Raw genomic sequence first — 12,508 nt, forward strand, 5'->3', positions numbered from 1 at the left:
GAATGTCTATGGAACAGATTTCAGTTCTGCTACTGCTATAGCTGAGTTGCTACTTCAGCTCTAGGAGTTGTGGAAAGGTGCTGCTCTGACCCACAGAATATAGCCACTGGATCCATATAAAGAAAATCTTGGTCGAACTTGTCCAGAGAGGTCATGAAGTGACTGTTCTGTCATCTTCAGCTTCTGTTCTTATTTACCCCAACAAAAAATCTCCTCTTAAATCTGAGATATGCCCTTCATCTTTAAGTAAAAATGATACTGAGGTTTCTATGATGCAACTGGTCAATAAATGGATATATATGGTCTACCAAAATATACATTTTGGACTGTTTTTCACTAATGCAAGGAGCCGTTTGGAAACGTTCTCACTGTCTTGAGAAACTCTGCAAAGATGCAGAGTTTAGGGTGCCCGGGTGACTCTGTTGCTTGAGCAATTGCCTTCAGCTCAGGTCATGATTCTGGAGTCCTGGTATCAAGTCTTGCATTAGGAGTTCCTGCTCAGCAGGGGGTCTGCTTCTCCCTCTGCCCTTCCCCCTCTCATGCTCACTCATTCTCATTCTCTCTCTCTCAAATAAATAATAAAATCTTTTTTAAAAAAGGTGCAGAGTTTAAACAAGAAATTATGACAAAACTATAAGAATCAAGGTTTGATGTCATTCTTGCAGATGCCATTGGACCCTGTGGTATGCTGCTGGCTAACCTACTTAAAATATCTTTAGTGCACAGTCTTTGCTTCTCTCCTGGCTATGCATTTGAAAATATAAAGGAGGATTTCCTTTCACTCAATCTTATGTACATGTTACCAAGTCAGAATTAAGTGAGCAAATGACATTCATGGAGAAAGTAGAAAGTATGACATATGTGCTTTATTTTTACTTTTGGATCCAAACATTTAATGAGAAGAGTTGGGATCAGTTTTACAGTGAAGTACTAGGTAAGTCATGTTTTTAACTGGTAGCATGAAGTCTTAATTCTAAGCAGCTCAGAAGGCAACTTTGTATAAAGTTAAAGGAAATTGTCTTTTATAAGTGAAATGATGAAAACATAAAATGATCTGTCAATCTCACAAGGTATTATGGAATGCTTAAATTATAAGGTCAGTTAAGACCCTGTGGTCCATTGCTAATACAGAACACTCCAAGTATAAACCACAAATTGAAGCACTGAGGAGTTCTTTAAGCAATCATGTATTTGTTCTTGTTCATTTGTTTGTAACAGGCTTTATCTTAAGGAGGAGTTTTACATCCACAGCAATATTAAGTAGAGATTCGCCTTAAATGCCCTGTCTCCCCACATTCATCACTCCCTGTATTATCAACATCCCCAGCAGAGGAGGACATGTGCTACAACTGATTAAACTATATGGACAGACCACTATCCTCCAAAGTCCATAGTTCATGTTAAGGTTCCTTCCTGGGGTTGTACATTTGATAAGTCTGAACAAATGTGTAATGTTATGTATTCACCACTATAGTGTTGTACAGAATAGTTTCAGTACCCTAAAAGTTCTCTATGCTCTTTCTAGTCATTCTACATATAAATTTTACCATACCTTTTTTTTATAGAAGGCATTAGAAATTTCATGAGCTATCTTTATCAAAGCAGACATTTAGACAAGATTTACATATTTCTAGCACAACTATCTATGGAGCATAGGAGGAAATTGTTTTCTCCTTGTTTAGTTTTCTTTAAAAATTAAACAGTTTTGCCATATTGTTTGAAGCCTCCTTCACAACTGAAAGGTATAGAGGCTCTATCCCAGACTCAGGAACCTATAATTTGAAGTTACTAATGGTTGCATGTTCCTTAACTAAATACTTACAAACCTTGTTGAAGTATGGACACACACGTTATTAGTCTAAATTTTTTCAAAATTTTCAAAGAGAAAATGAGCCAAAATGAAGGGTGAACATATCTATTTCCATACTTTATGATAATTTCCAGCTACTTTTGCAAATATTTTTATTTAATGCACAAGTATTATTAAGCTCTTAACATGAACCTGATAGAGTAAAAGCCATACTCTCAAAAACTTCACAATGTTTTTGGAAAATCTGGGATAAATGGCTTGCTAAATTGTAAGAAACTAGACTACAGCACTATAGGAAAAACTGTTTCCATGAGTGTGGTAGGATTAATTGATTGAGAAGATGAATTCAGTTTTTACATTTGCATTCATTACTTTTGCAGCTGCACAGAGCAAACAAATGCATGTTAAATATTGTAGTGTCTTAAGTTTAAAAATTATTAATGATTATGAATGAGTGAATGTGACATTAGAGATGAAAGACTATTGCACTTTTTCTTTTGTATGTATATTTCTGAACAATATATATATTTACATATTTTAATTTTCAAAGCATAGGCAGTTTCTTTTTTCTTTTTTAGGTTTTATTTCATTTCATTTCATTTCGTTTCGTTTCATTCTTTTTTCTTTAACATATAATATACTGTTAGCCACATGAGGTACAGGTCTGTGAATCATCAGGCTTACACACTTCACAGCACACACCATAGCACATACCCTCCCCAATGTCCATAATCCAACTACCATGCCCTACGCCCCGCCCCCCAGCAACCCTCAGTTTCTTTTGTGAGATTAAGAGTCTCTTATGTTTTATTTCCCTCCTGATCTCATCTTGTTTCATTTTTCCTTCCCTACTCCCCAAAATCCCCACATTGATTCTCAAATTCCTCATATCAGGGCAATCATATGATAATTGTCTTTCTCTGATTGACTTACTTCGCTCAGCATAATACCCTCTAGTTTCATCCATGTCCTTGCAAACGGCAAGATTTCATTTCTTTTCATGGCTGCATAGTATTCCATTGTATATACGTACTACATCTTCTTTATCCACTCAGGTGTTGATGGACATCTAGGTTCTTCCATAATTTGGCTATTGTGGAGATTGCTGCTATAAACATTTGGATGTAAATGCCCCTTCAGATCACTATATTTGTATCTTTTGGGTAAATACCCAGAAATGTGATTGCTGGGAAGTAGGGTATCTCTATTTTTAACTTTCTTGGGAACTTCCATGCTGTTGTCCAGAGTCACTACACCAGCTTTCATTCCCACCAGCAGTGTAGGAGGGTTTTCCTTTCTCCACATATTCACCAAGCATCTGCCATTTCCTGAATTGTTAATTTTAGCCATTCTGACTGGTGTGAGGTGGTATCTCATTGTGCTTTTGATTTGTATTTCCATGATGCCGATTGATGGGAGCACTTTTTCATGTGTCTTTTGGCCATCTGGATATCTTTTGTGCAGAAATATCTATTCATGTCCTCTGTCCATTTCTTGATTGGATTCTTTGTTCTTTCGGTGTTGAGTTTGATAAGTTCTTTATAAATATTGGATACTAGCCTTTTATCTGATATGTCATTTGCAAATATATTCTCCCATTCTGTTGGTTGTCTTTTGGTTTTGTTGACTGTTTCCTTTGCTGTACAAAAGTGTTCAATATTGATCAAGTCCCAATAGTTCATTTGTGCCTTATTTCCTTTGCCTTTCATGATGTTTTTAAGAAGAAGTTGCTGTGGCTGAGGTCAAAGAGGTTGCTGCCTGTGTTCTTCTCAAGGACTTTGATGGATTCCTTTCTCACATTGAGGTCTTTCATCCATTTGGGGTCTATTTTTGTGTGTGTTGTAAGGAAATGGTCCAGTTTCATTCTTCTGCATATGGATGTCCAATTTTCCCAACTCCATTTGTTGAAGAGACTCTTTCTTTTTTCCATTGGACATTCTTTCTTGCTTTGTCAAAGATTAGTTGACCATAGAGGTGAGGGTCTATTTCTGAGCTCTCTATTCTGTTCCATTAATCTATGTGTCTGTTTTTGTACCAGTACTGTACTGTTTTGATGATGACAGCTTTGTAATAGAGCTTGTAGTCTGGAATTGTGATGCTACCATCTCTGGCTTTCTTCTTCAACATTCTTCTGGCTATTCGGGTTCTTTTCTGGTTCCATATAAATTTTAGGGTTATTTGCTCCATTTTTTTTTTTTGAAAAACAGGGATGGTATTTTGATAGGGATTGTGTTAAACGTGTAGAATGCTTTAGGTAGCATAGACATTCTCACAACATTTGTTCTTCCAATCGATAAGTGTGGAACATTTTTCCATTTCTCTATGTTCTTCTCAATTTCTTTTATGAGTACTTTATAGTTTTCTGAGTATAGATTCTTTGCCTCTTTGGTTAGATTTATTCCTAGGTATCTTATGGTTTGGGGAGCAATTATAAATAGGATTGACTCCTTAATTTCTCTTTCTTCTGTCTTGTTGTTGGTGCATAGAAGTACAACTGATTTCTGTGTATTCATTTTATATCCTGACACTTTACTGAATTCCTGTACAAGTTCTAGTAGATTTGGAGTGGAGTCTTTTGGGTTTTCCACATAAAGTATCACATCATCTGCAAAGAGTGATAGTTTGACTTCTTCTTTGCTGATTTAGATGCCTTGAATTTCTTATTGTTGTCTGATTGCTGAGGCTAGGACTTCTACTACTATGTTGAGTAGCAGTGGTGAAAATGGACATCCCTGCCCTGTTCCTGACCTAAGCAGAAAATTTCTCAGTTTTTCTCCATTGAGAATGATATTCGCTGTTGGTTGTTCATAGATGGCTTTGACGATATTGAGGTATGTATGCTCTATCCCTACACTGTGAATAGTTTTGATCAAGATAGGATGCTGCACTTTGTCAGTGCTTTTTCAGCATCTATTGAGAAGATGATCTGGTTCTTGTTCTTTCTTTTATTAATGTATTGTTTCACTTTGATCAATTTGTGGATGTTGAACCAAGCTCACAGCCCAGGAATAAATCCCACTTGCTCGTGGTGAATAATCCTCAATTGGCTAGTATTTTGTTGAGAATTTTAACATCTGTGTTCATCAAGGACATTGGTCTGTAGTTCTCTTTTTTGATAGGGTCTTTGTCTGGTTTTGGGATCAAGGTAATGCTGGCTTCATAAAATGAGTTTGGAAGTTTTCCTTCCATTTTTATTTTTTAGAAAAGTTTCAGGAGAATAGGAATGAATTCTTCTTTAAATATTTGGTAGAATTCCCCCTGGAAGTCATCTGGCCCTGGGCTCTTGTTTGTTTAGAGATTTTTGATGACTGTTTCAATCTCCTTACTTGTGATGGGTCTGTTCAGGTTTTCTATTTCTTCCTGGTCCAGTTTCAGTAGTTTATGCATCTCTAGGAATGCATCCATTTCTTCCAGATTGTCAAATTTGCTAGCATTTAATTGTTCATAATATGTTCTTTATAATTGTGTGTATTTCTTTGGTGTCAGTTGTGATCTCTCCTCTTTCATTCATGATTTTATTTATTTGGGTCCTTTTTCTTTTCTTTTGGATAGGTGTGGCCAGGGGTTTATCAATATTATTAATTCTTTCAAAGAACCAGCTCCTAGTTTCATTGATTTGTCCTATTTTTTGTTCTTGTTGTTTGTTTGTTTCTATTTCATTGATTTCTGCACTGATCTTTATTATTTCTCTTCTCCTGCTGGGTTTTGTCTTCCTTTGCTGTACTTTCTCCAGCCCCTTTTGGTGTAGGGTTAGCTTGTGTATTTGAGACATTTCTTGTTTCTTGAGAAAGTCTTGTATAGCTATATATTTTCCTCTCAGGACTTTGCTGTGTCCCACTGATTTTGAACAGTTGTATTTTGATTATCATTTGTTTCCATGATTTTTTTTTCAATTCTTCTTTAATTTCCTGGTTGACCCTCTTTAGTAGGATGCTTTTTAGCCTCCATGTATTTGTGTTCTTTCCAACTTTCCTGTTGTGATTGAGTTCTAGCTTCATTGTGGTCTGAAAATATACAGGGAATGATCCCAATCTTTTGGTTCCAGTTGAGAGCTGATTTGCAAACCAGGATGTGATCTATTCTGGAGAATGTTGCATGTGCACTAAAAAAGAATGTGTATTGTGTTGCTTTGGGATGGAATGTGTTGAATATATGTGTTGTCCATCTGGTCCAGTGTGTCATTGAAGGTCTTTATTTCTTTTTTGATCTTTGCTTGGATGATCTGTCCATTTCAGTGAAGGAGGTATTAAATTCCCCTACTATTATTGTATTACTGTCAAAATGTTTCTTTGATTTTGTTATTACTTGGTTTATATATTGGCTACTCCCATGTTAGGGGCATAGATACTTAAAATTGTTAGATCTTCTTGTTGGAGAGACACTTTGAGTATGATATAGTGTCCTTCCTCATCTCTTTTTATAGTCTTTGGCTTAAAATCTAATTAATCTGATATAATGTCTGCCACCCCAACTTTCTTTTGATGTGCATTAGCATGGTAAATGATTTTCCACACCCTCACTTTAAATCTGGAGGTGTCTTTGGGTCTAAAATGAGTTTCTTGTAGACAGCATATCGATGGGTCTCATTTTTTTTTTTTAACCCATTCTGATATCCTGTGTCTTTTGATTGGGGCATTTAGCCCATTCACATTTGGGTAACTAGTGAAAGATACTAATTTAGTGCCATTGTATTGCCTGTAAGGTGACTGTTACTGTATATTGTCTCTGTTCCTTTCTGGTCTACTACTTTTAGGCTCTCTTTTTGTTTAGAGGACCCCTTTCAATATTTCCTGTAGGGCTGGTTTGATGTTTACAAATTCTTTCAGTTTTTGTTTGTCCTGGAAGCTTTTTATCTCTCCCTCTATTTTCAGTGATAGCCTAGCTAGATGTAGTATTCTTGGCTGCATGTTTTTTTGTTTGTTTGTTTGTTTTTGGGTTTTTTGTTTTTGTTTTTGTTTTTGTTTTTTCATTTAGTGCTCTGAATGTATCATACCAGTTCTTTCTGGTCTGCCAGGTCTCTGTGGATAAATCTGATGCTTATCTAATATTTCTACCATTGTATTTCTACCATCTACTTCTTGTCCTGGGCTGCTTTCAGGATTTTCTCTTTGTCACTAAGACTTATAAATTTTACTATTGGATGACAGGGTGTGGACTTGTTCTTATTGATTTTGAGGGGGGTTTCTGTGCCTCCTGGATTTTGATGCTTGTTCCCTTTGCCATTTTAGGGAAATCTCTACTATAATTTGCTCCAATATACCTTCTGCCCCCCTCTCTCTTTCTTCTTCTTCTATAATCTCAATTATTCTAATATTGTTTCATCTTATGGTATCACTTGTCTCTCAAACTCTCCCCTCATGGTCCAGTAGTTGTTTGTCTCTCTTTTGCTCAGCTTCTTTATTCTCCATCATTTGGTCTTCTATGTCACTAATTCTCTCTTCTGCCTCCTTTATCCTAGCAGTAAGAGCCTCTTCTTTGATTGCATCCCATTAATAGCTTTTTAAATTTCAGCTTGGATAGATTTTAGTTCTTTTATTTCTCCAGAAAGGGCTTTTATTTCTCCAGACAGGGTTTCTCTAAAATCTTCCATGCCTTTTTCAAGCCCAGCTAGCCCTTTGAGAATCATCATTCTGAACTCCAGATCTGACATATTACCAATGTCCATATCAATTCGGTCCCTAGCCTTTGGTACTGGGTCTTGTTCTTTTTTTTTTTTTTTTTTTTTTGTGGTGAGTTTTTCTGCCTTGTAATTTTATCGAGATAAGAGTATATGAGTATATGATAAGAGTAGATGAATGAGAGAATAAAATAGTAAAAGGGTAGCAAAGACCCTAGAAAAATGTATGCTATCCATATCAGAAGAGATCCCAATTGGAGGGAGTAGGAAGGGGGTAAAAAGAAGTTTAAAAACAATTTTTTAAATTAAAAATACAAACACACACACACACACACATAAATATATAATATTAAAATTAAAAATACACACACACATATATATGTGTGTGTGTATTTTTAATTTAAAAATATATATATAAAATAAAATATAAATAAAATAAAATTTATATATTACATATATATTAATATATATATAGAATATATATATGTGTGTGTGTGTGTGTGTGTGTATATATGTGTATATATATATATACACATATATACACACATTAGACTGGTGAATAGAACAGAGCCATGCACTTGATTTTGGGTGTATTTTGTTCTCTTAGAAAAAACTACCTCCCAAAATTGTAAAGAAAGAAAAACATATATACACAAAAATAAGGGTAAATATGATGAAGGGATGGAATATGATTGTAAAGATGAAAATTTTTTAAAAATTTAAAAAAAGGAATTGGTAAGATAAGCTGGTTGGGAAAAGAAAGTGGAGAGAAATTGCTCAGGCTGGAGACTAGAACAAGGCCCTGTGCTTGATTTAGGGCATATTTTGATCTATTAGAAGAAGTCATATCCCAAATTTTTTAGAAGAAAACCCTATATGTGTACCAAAAATAAAGTTAGATAAGATGAAGGATAAAATATGACTATAATAATGAAGGTTTAAAAAGGTTGTTTTTGTTTTTGTTTTTAGAAAGGTGTTGTTAAGATAAACTAGTTAAAAAACATTAAAAGAGGAAAGAGGAAAAGTTAAAAAAAATTAGAATAAAAAAATTTAAAAATTTTAACTTTGCAAGATTAAAGAATCATGAGGAGAAAACCATGAATTACATGCTTTGCTTTTACTCCTCTGGAATTCTGCTGTTCTTGATCAGTGAGCTTGGTCTTGGCAAGATGTTTTGTTAATCTTCTGGGGAGGGGCCTGTTGTAGTGTTTCTCAAATGTCTTTGTCTGAGGCGGAACTGCACCACCCTTGCCAAGGGGCTGGGCTAAGTAATCTGCTCGGGGTTCACTCTTAGGAGCTTTTGTTCCCTGAACACTTTCCATAGAGCTCTGGAAGATGGGAATGAAAATGTCAGCCTCCCAATCTCCAGTGCAGAGGAAACAAGAGCTTGGGGTCCCACTCCTCAGTGCACCCTCTGAGAAAAGCGCTCAATCACTTCCATCTCCCTGGTCTCCCACTGTGCTCCAAGCTCACCTGGCCTGTGACTGAACGTTTCTGTCTCTGGTGCACAGCCCCATTTGGAATCTCCAAACCCAGCAGATTCCTGCCACTCTGCTCTTCTGGTGGCTCTCCCCAGATCTGCCACTTGTGGCATCCCAGCTCAAAGAGTAGTGGTCTGATTGTGCACAGATCACAGTTTAAGGTAATCCCAAGCTGAGAGCTCTCTCCAACGTTCTGTCTCCATAGCAGCCTTCCCCGCTCTAATACCTGTGAGCTCTGCTACATTCAGACAGCCCTGATCCTTTCGTTACCCCACGGAACCTGAGACCACACTGTCCCCATGTGGGCTCTGTCCCCACTTAGCCTCTGGAGCGATGTCCCTCAGTGGAGCAGAATTTTAAAAGTTCAAATTTTGTGCTCCATTTCTCCACCACTTGCCAGGAGCTGGTCTATTCCCCAGCAGTCTATCTTCCTGACACTTTGGATTCACTTCTCTGCATGTCCTACCTTTAAGAAAGTGGTTGATTTTCTGTTTCTAGAATTGCTGCTCTTCTCTTCAATCTCCTGTTGAGTTTGTAGGTGTACAGAATGTTGACAACTATCTAACTGTACCCCTGCAACCCGATGTCCTCTCAGTCTGCTACTCCTCTGCCATCTTGAGTCCTTCTCCAAACCACAGGCACTTTTAAACACCTTTGGCTAAATTATTTCAAGCTTCTTTCAGAAAATTACGGTAAATTCACATTATAATATTCCTGTTTCCTCTACATTTTGCTTGCTTTTTTCCCTTCAGGTAGATGCACTATATTATCTGAGTTATTGAGGAAAGATGAAATATAGTTCATTCAAGTCTACTGGGATCCTGAATTTCTTCACTCACTCCTACCACATTTTCAGTTTATTGGAGGACTCACTCACAAATCTGTCAATCCCTTGCCTATAGTAATCTATTTCTGTATGTTTTGCTTTGTTTACTTTTCATTTTCAGTACAAATGATTCTGTATTCTTTATTTAGAAGGTCTGATTACAGTGAGAAGTGTATGGGAAGCTGATATATGCTAATTAAAAATGTAAATATTTCTAATATCATTACAATTATATTAGATAAAATTATAATGTGAATTTTATTATCATTGCAAGGTAACATATTATACGTGGAGACTTTGGGAATAGGGTCAGTTAAGGCCTTCATTATTCAACACACAAGAAAGTATCATTCATTCATTCAAAGAATATTCTGGAAGTGACTAGTTCAGAGGTAAGTCCTGGATATTCAGAGAACAGTGTAAACACAATTTCTACCCATACACGCCTGAAATTCTACTTGGAAAGACAGAATATAAGCATGTGATAAAAATTACGTGAAAAGTATTATAATATTACAATAAGGAAAGACCGCAATAGTAACAAACGTTCAGCAGGAATCATAGAAAGGTATCTCATATCATTGATAAGTGAGACTTGAAGAGGAAGGAATGGGGAAAGAGGAAGACTATGAAAAGTAAATCAGGTAGAGTAATAATGACAGTTCCTGAGAAGTCTGTTTTGTCTAATAGAAAGAGGCTGAATAAAGAGGCTGATGATGCTGGACAAGTATGTTAGAAACAAATAATTATAAGGCTTCTGAAGCATCTACTAAGGGCATTAGGGAGCTAATAAAAAGGGGAAAAAAGAGTGTGAAAAGGGAAAGATATGATCAGATTTCATTTTTCAAAAAGTATCCAAGATCCCATCACTGGATTGGATTGTAGAGGGGCAAGAATGAAAAAGAGAACCATTTAGGAGGTTGTTGCAAGAGTTCAGGCAACATGATGGAAAAACCAGATGTTAAAGATTAGACTATGCCAACTCTACATTATCAGCCTCATATTTCTTTCAGTGAAAAAATTATTTAATATCTATAAAATCCTTAAAATGTCTCAGACACATAATCAGTGATACAGAAGTAGTATTAACTACTGTCATGATTTTGTTACTATTATGAGTACTATTAAAAATCTAAAATTTGGGGCGCCTGGGTGGCTCAGTGGGTTAGGCCGCTGCCTTCGGCTCAGGTCATGATCTCAGGGTCCTGGGATCGAGCCCCACATCGGGCTCTCTGCTCGGCAGGGAGCCTGCTTCCTCCTCTCTCTCTGCCTGCCTCTCTGCCTACTTGTGATCTCTCTCTGTCAGATAAATAAATAAAATCTTTAAAAAAAAAAATCTAAAATTTGTCCACCTAATTTGATATGATTCCTCATTGAATAAGAACTAGTTTCCAAAGATAAAGATTGCATTTTCTAGCAAATTTGTAGATATTCTTCGCCATACTTAAGAGTAAACACGTAGTTTGACAATCAGATGAGGTATGAAATGCTCACATTTTTTGGTAAGCGTTAAGGCTCTTCATCAGTATTCTAGCTTAAGGGAAAAACAATTCCTCAACAATATTATGTGTCCCCAACAATATTGGCAGCCAACCCAAAATTATTTGCCTTCCTTACAGCATTTAAGTAATTCCTCATTTGTGATCCCAGATTTTGACACTTAAAGCATAAAATGGATGTGCTTATTGGAGCAAGGGTTCTCAGCCATATACCAAGCCTGTATGAAACTTCAGTAAAGATCCCATAGGGAACTTAGTTTCTTGACACCATAATGTCAAAATGATCAAGGGGAAAATGGACATTGCATGTATGATAAGGACCATAAATTCTGCACACTTATTAAATTTCTACCACTTCTATCTGGAAACTACCAATAGTTTAAAGTTACAAAGTAACACTGTTAGTATATAGGATGATATTTCTTATAAGAAAAAGAGTATATGTGTTTTAAATTCATTGTATATCTTTAAGAGATTGGCAACAAGCATCCTTTACTGAGCTATTAAATGATCTATTCAGAGATCCTTTTTGTCTACCATTTGATTAGCAGCAACATAAACCTGAGGTCTTATTTAGGGGTTAATTCAATTTTTCTTGATTACAAATTATTCGGGCAACCTATGGAAACTTTCACAAAGGTAAAGCCTGAGGTAAGATTAGTGAAAGTTCTATTCAATCTAAACCTATTCTTGGAAGATGTTCCCCTTCACATTAAGAGACGGTGATGATGTCAATAGGAGTGGAACAAGACAAGGAGGAAGAGGACAAGGAGAATGATGATTAGATGTATAACCATAATAATTAGTAATAGTAGCTCCTGTTATGACGTTGCAAAACAAGACTTGAATCCAAGTCAGTGTTTATGAAGTCTGTCCATATTCTTTATTATATAAAATAAAGAGTTCTTAAAAACTACTTGCTTTCCATTAATTATGAGGATCCCAGAATACTTCTGTACACTCCTTTTAAGAAATAAGGCATCTGGCAAATTGCAACAAGATTCTCTAAAAATGTTTATACATTTACGGGGTGCCTGGCTTGTCCGGAGCGTCCTCATCCAGAGTGGCCTCATCTGGAGCGGCATCGTTGGGAGTGGCCTTGTTGGGGTCGTCGTTGTCTCCTCTTGGAGACGGCCCCTACCGGTCGGTTTGGTTTCTTTTTTTTTTTTACTTTGATTTGGTTTATTTTTTATTTTTTTTTATTTTATTTTTTATAAACATATAATATATTTTTATCCCCAGGGGTACAGGTCTGTGAATCACCAGGTTTACACA

At 36.2% G+C, this 12,508-nt stretch overlaps 1 pseudogene; it reads left to right on the forward strand.

The window, feature by feature from the left end:
* The first annotated feature begins 2 nt into the window (after window positions 1–2).
* Window positions 3–12,508, forward strand: part of LOC111148943 — a 55,024-nt pseudogene continuing 42,518 nt past the window's right edge.

This window comes from Enhydra lutris, unplaced genomic scaffold (assembly GCF_002288905.1).
Source record: "Enhydra lutris kenyoni isolate GAN:26980312 unplaced genomic scaffold, ASM228890v2 scaffoldscaffold21, whole genome shotgun sequence".
In the NCBI taxonomy this organism is placed as follows: domain Eukaryota; kingdom Metazoa; phylum Chordata; class Mammalia; order Carnivora; family Mustelidae; genus Enhydra; species Enhydra lutris.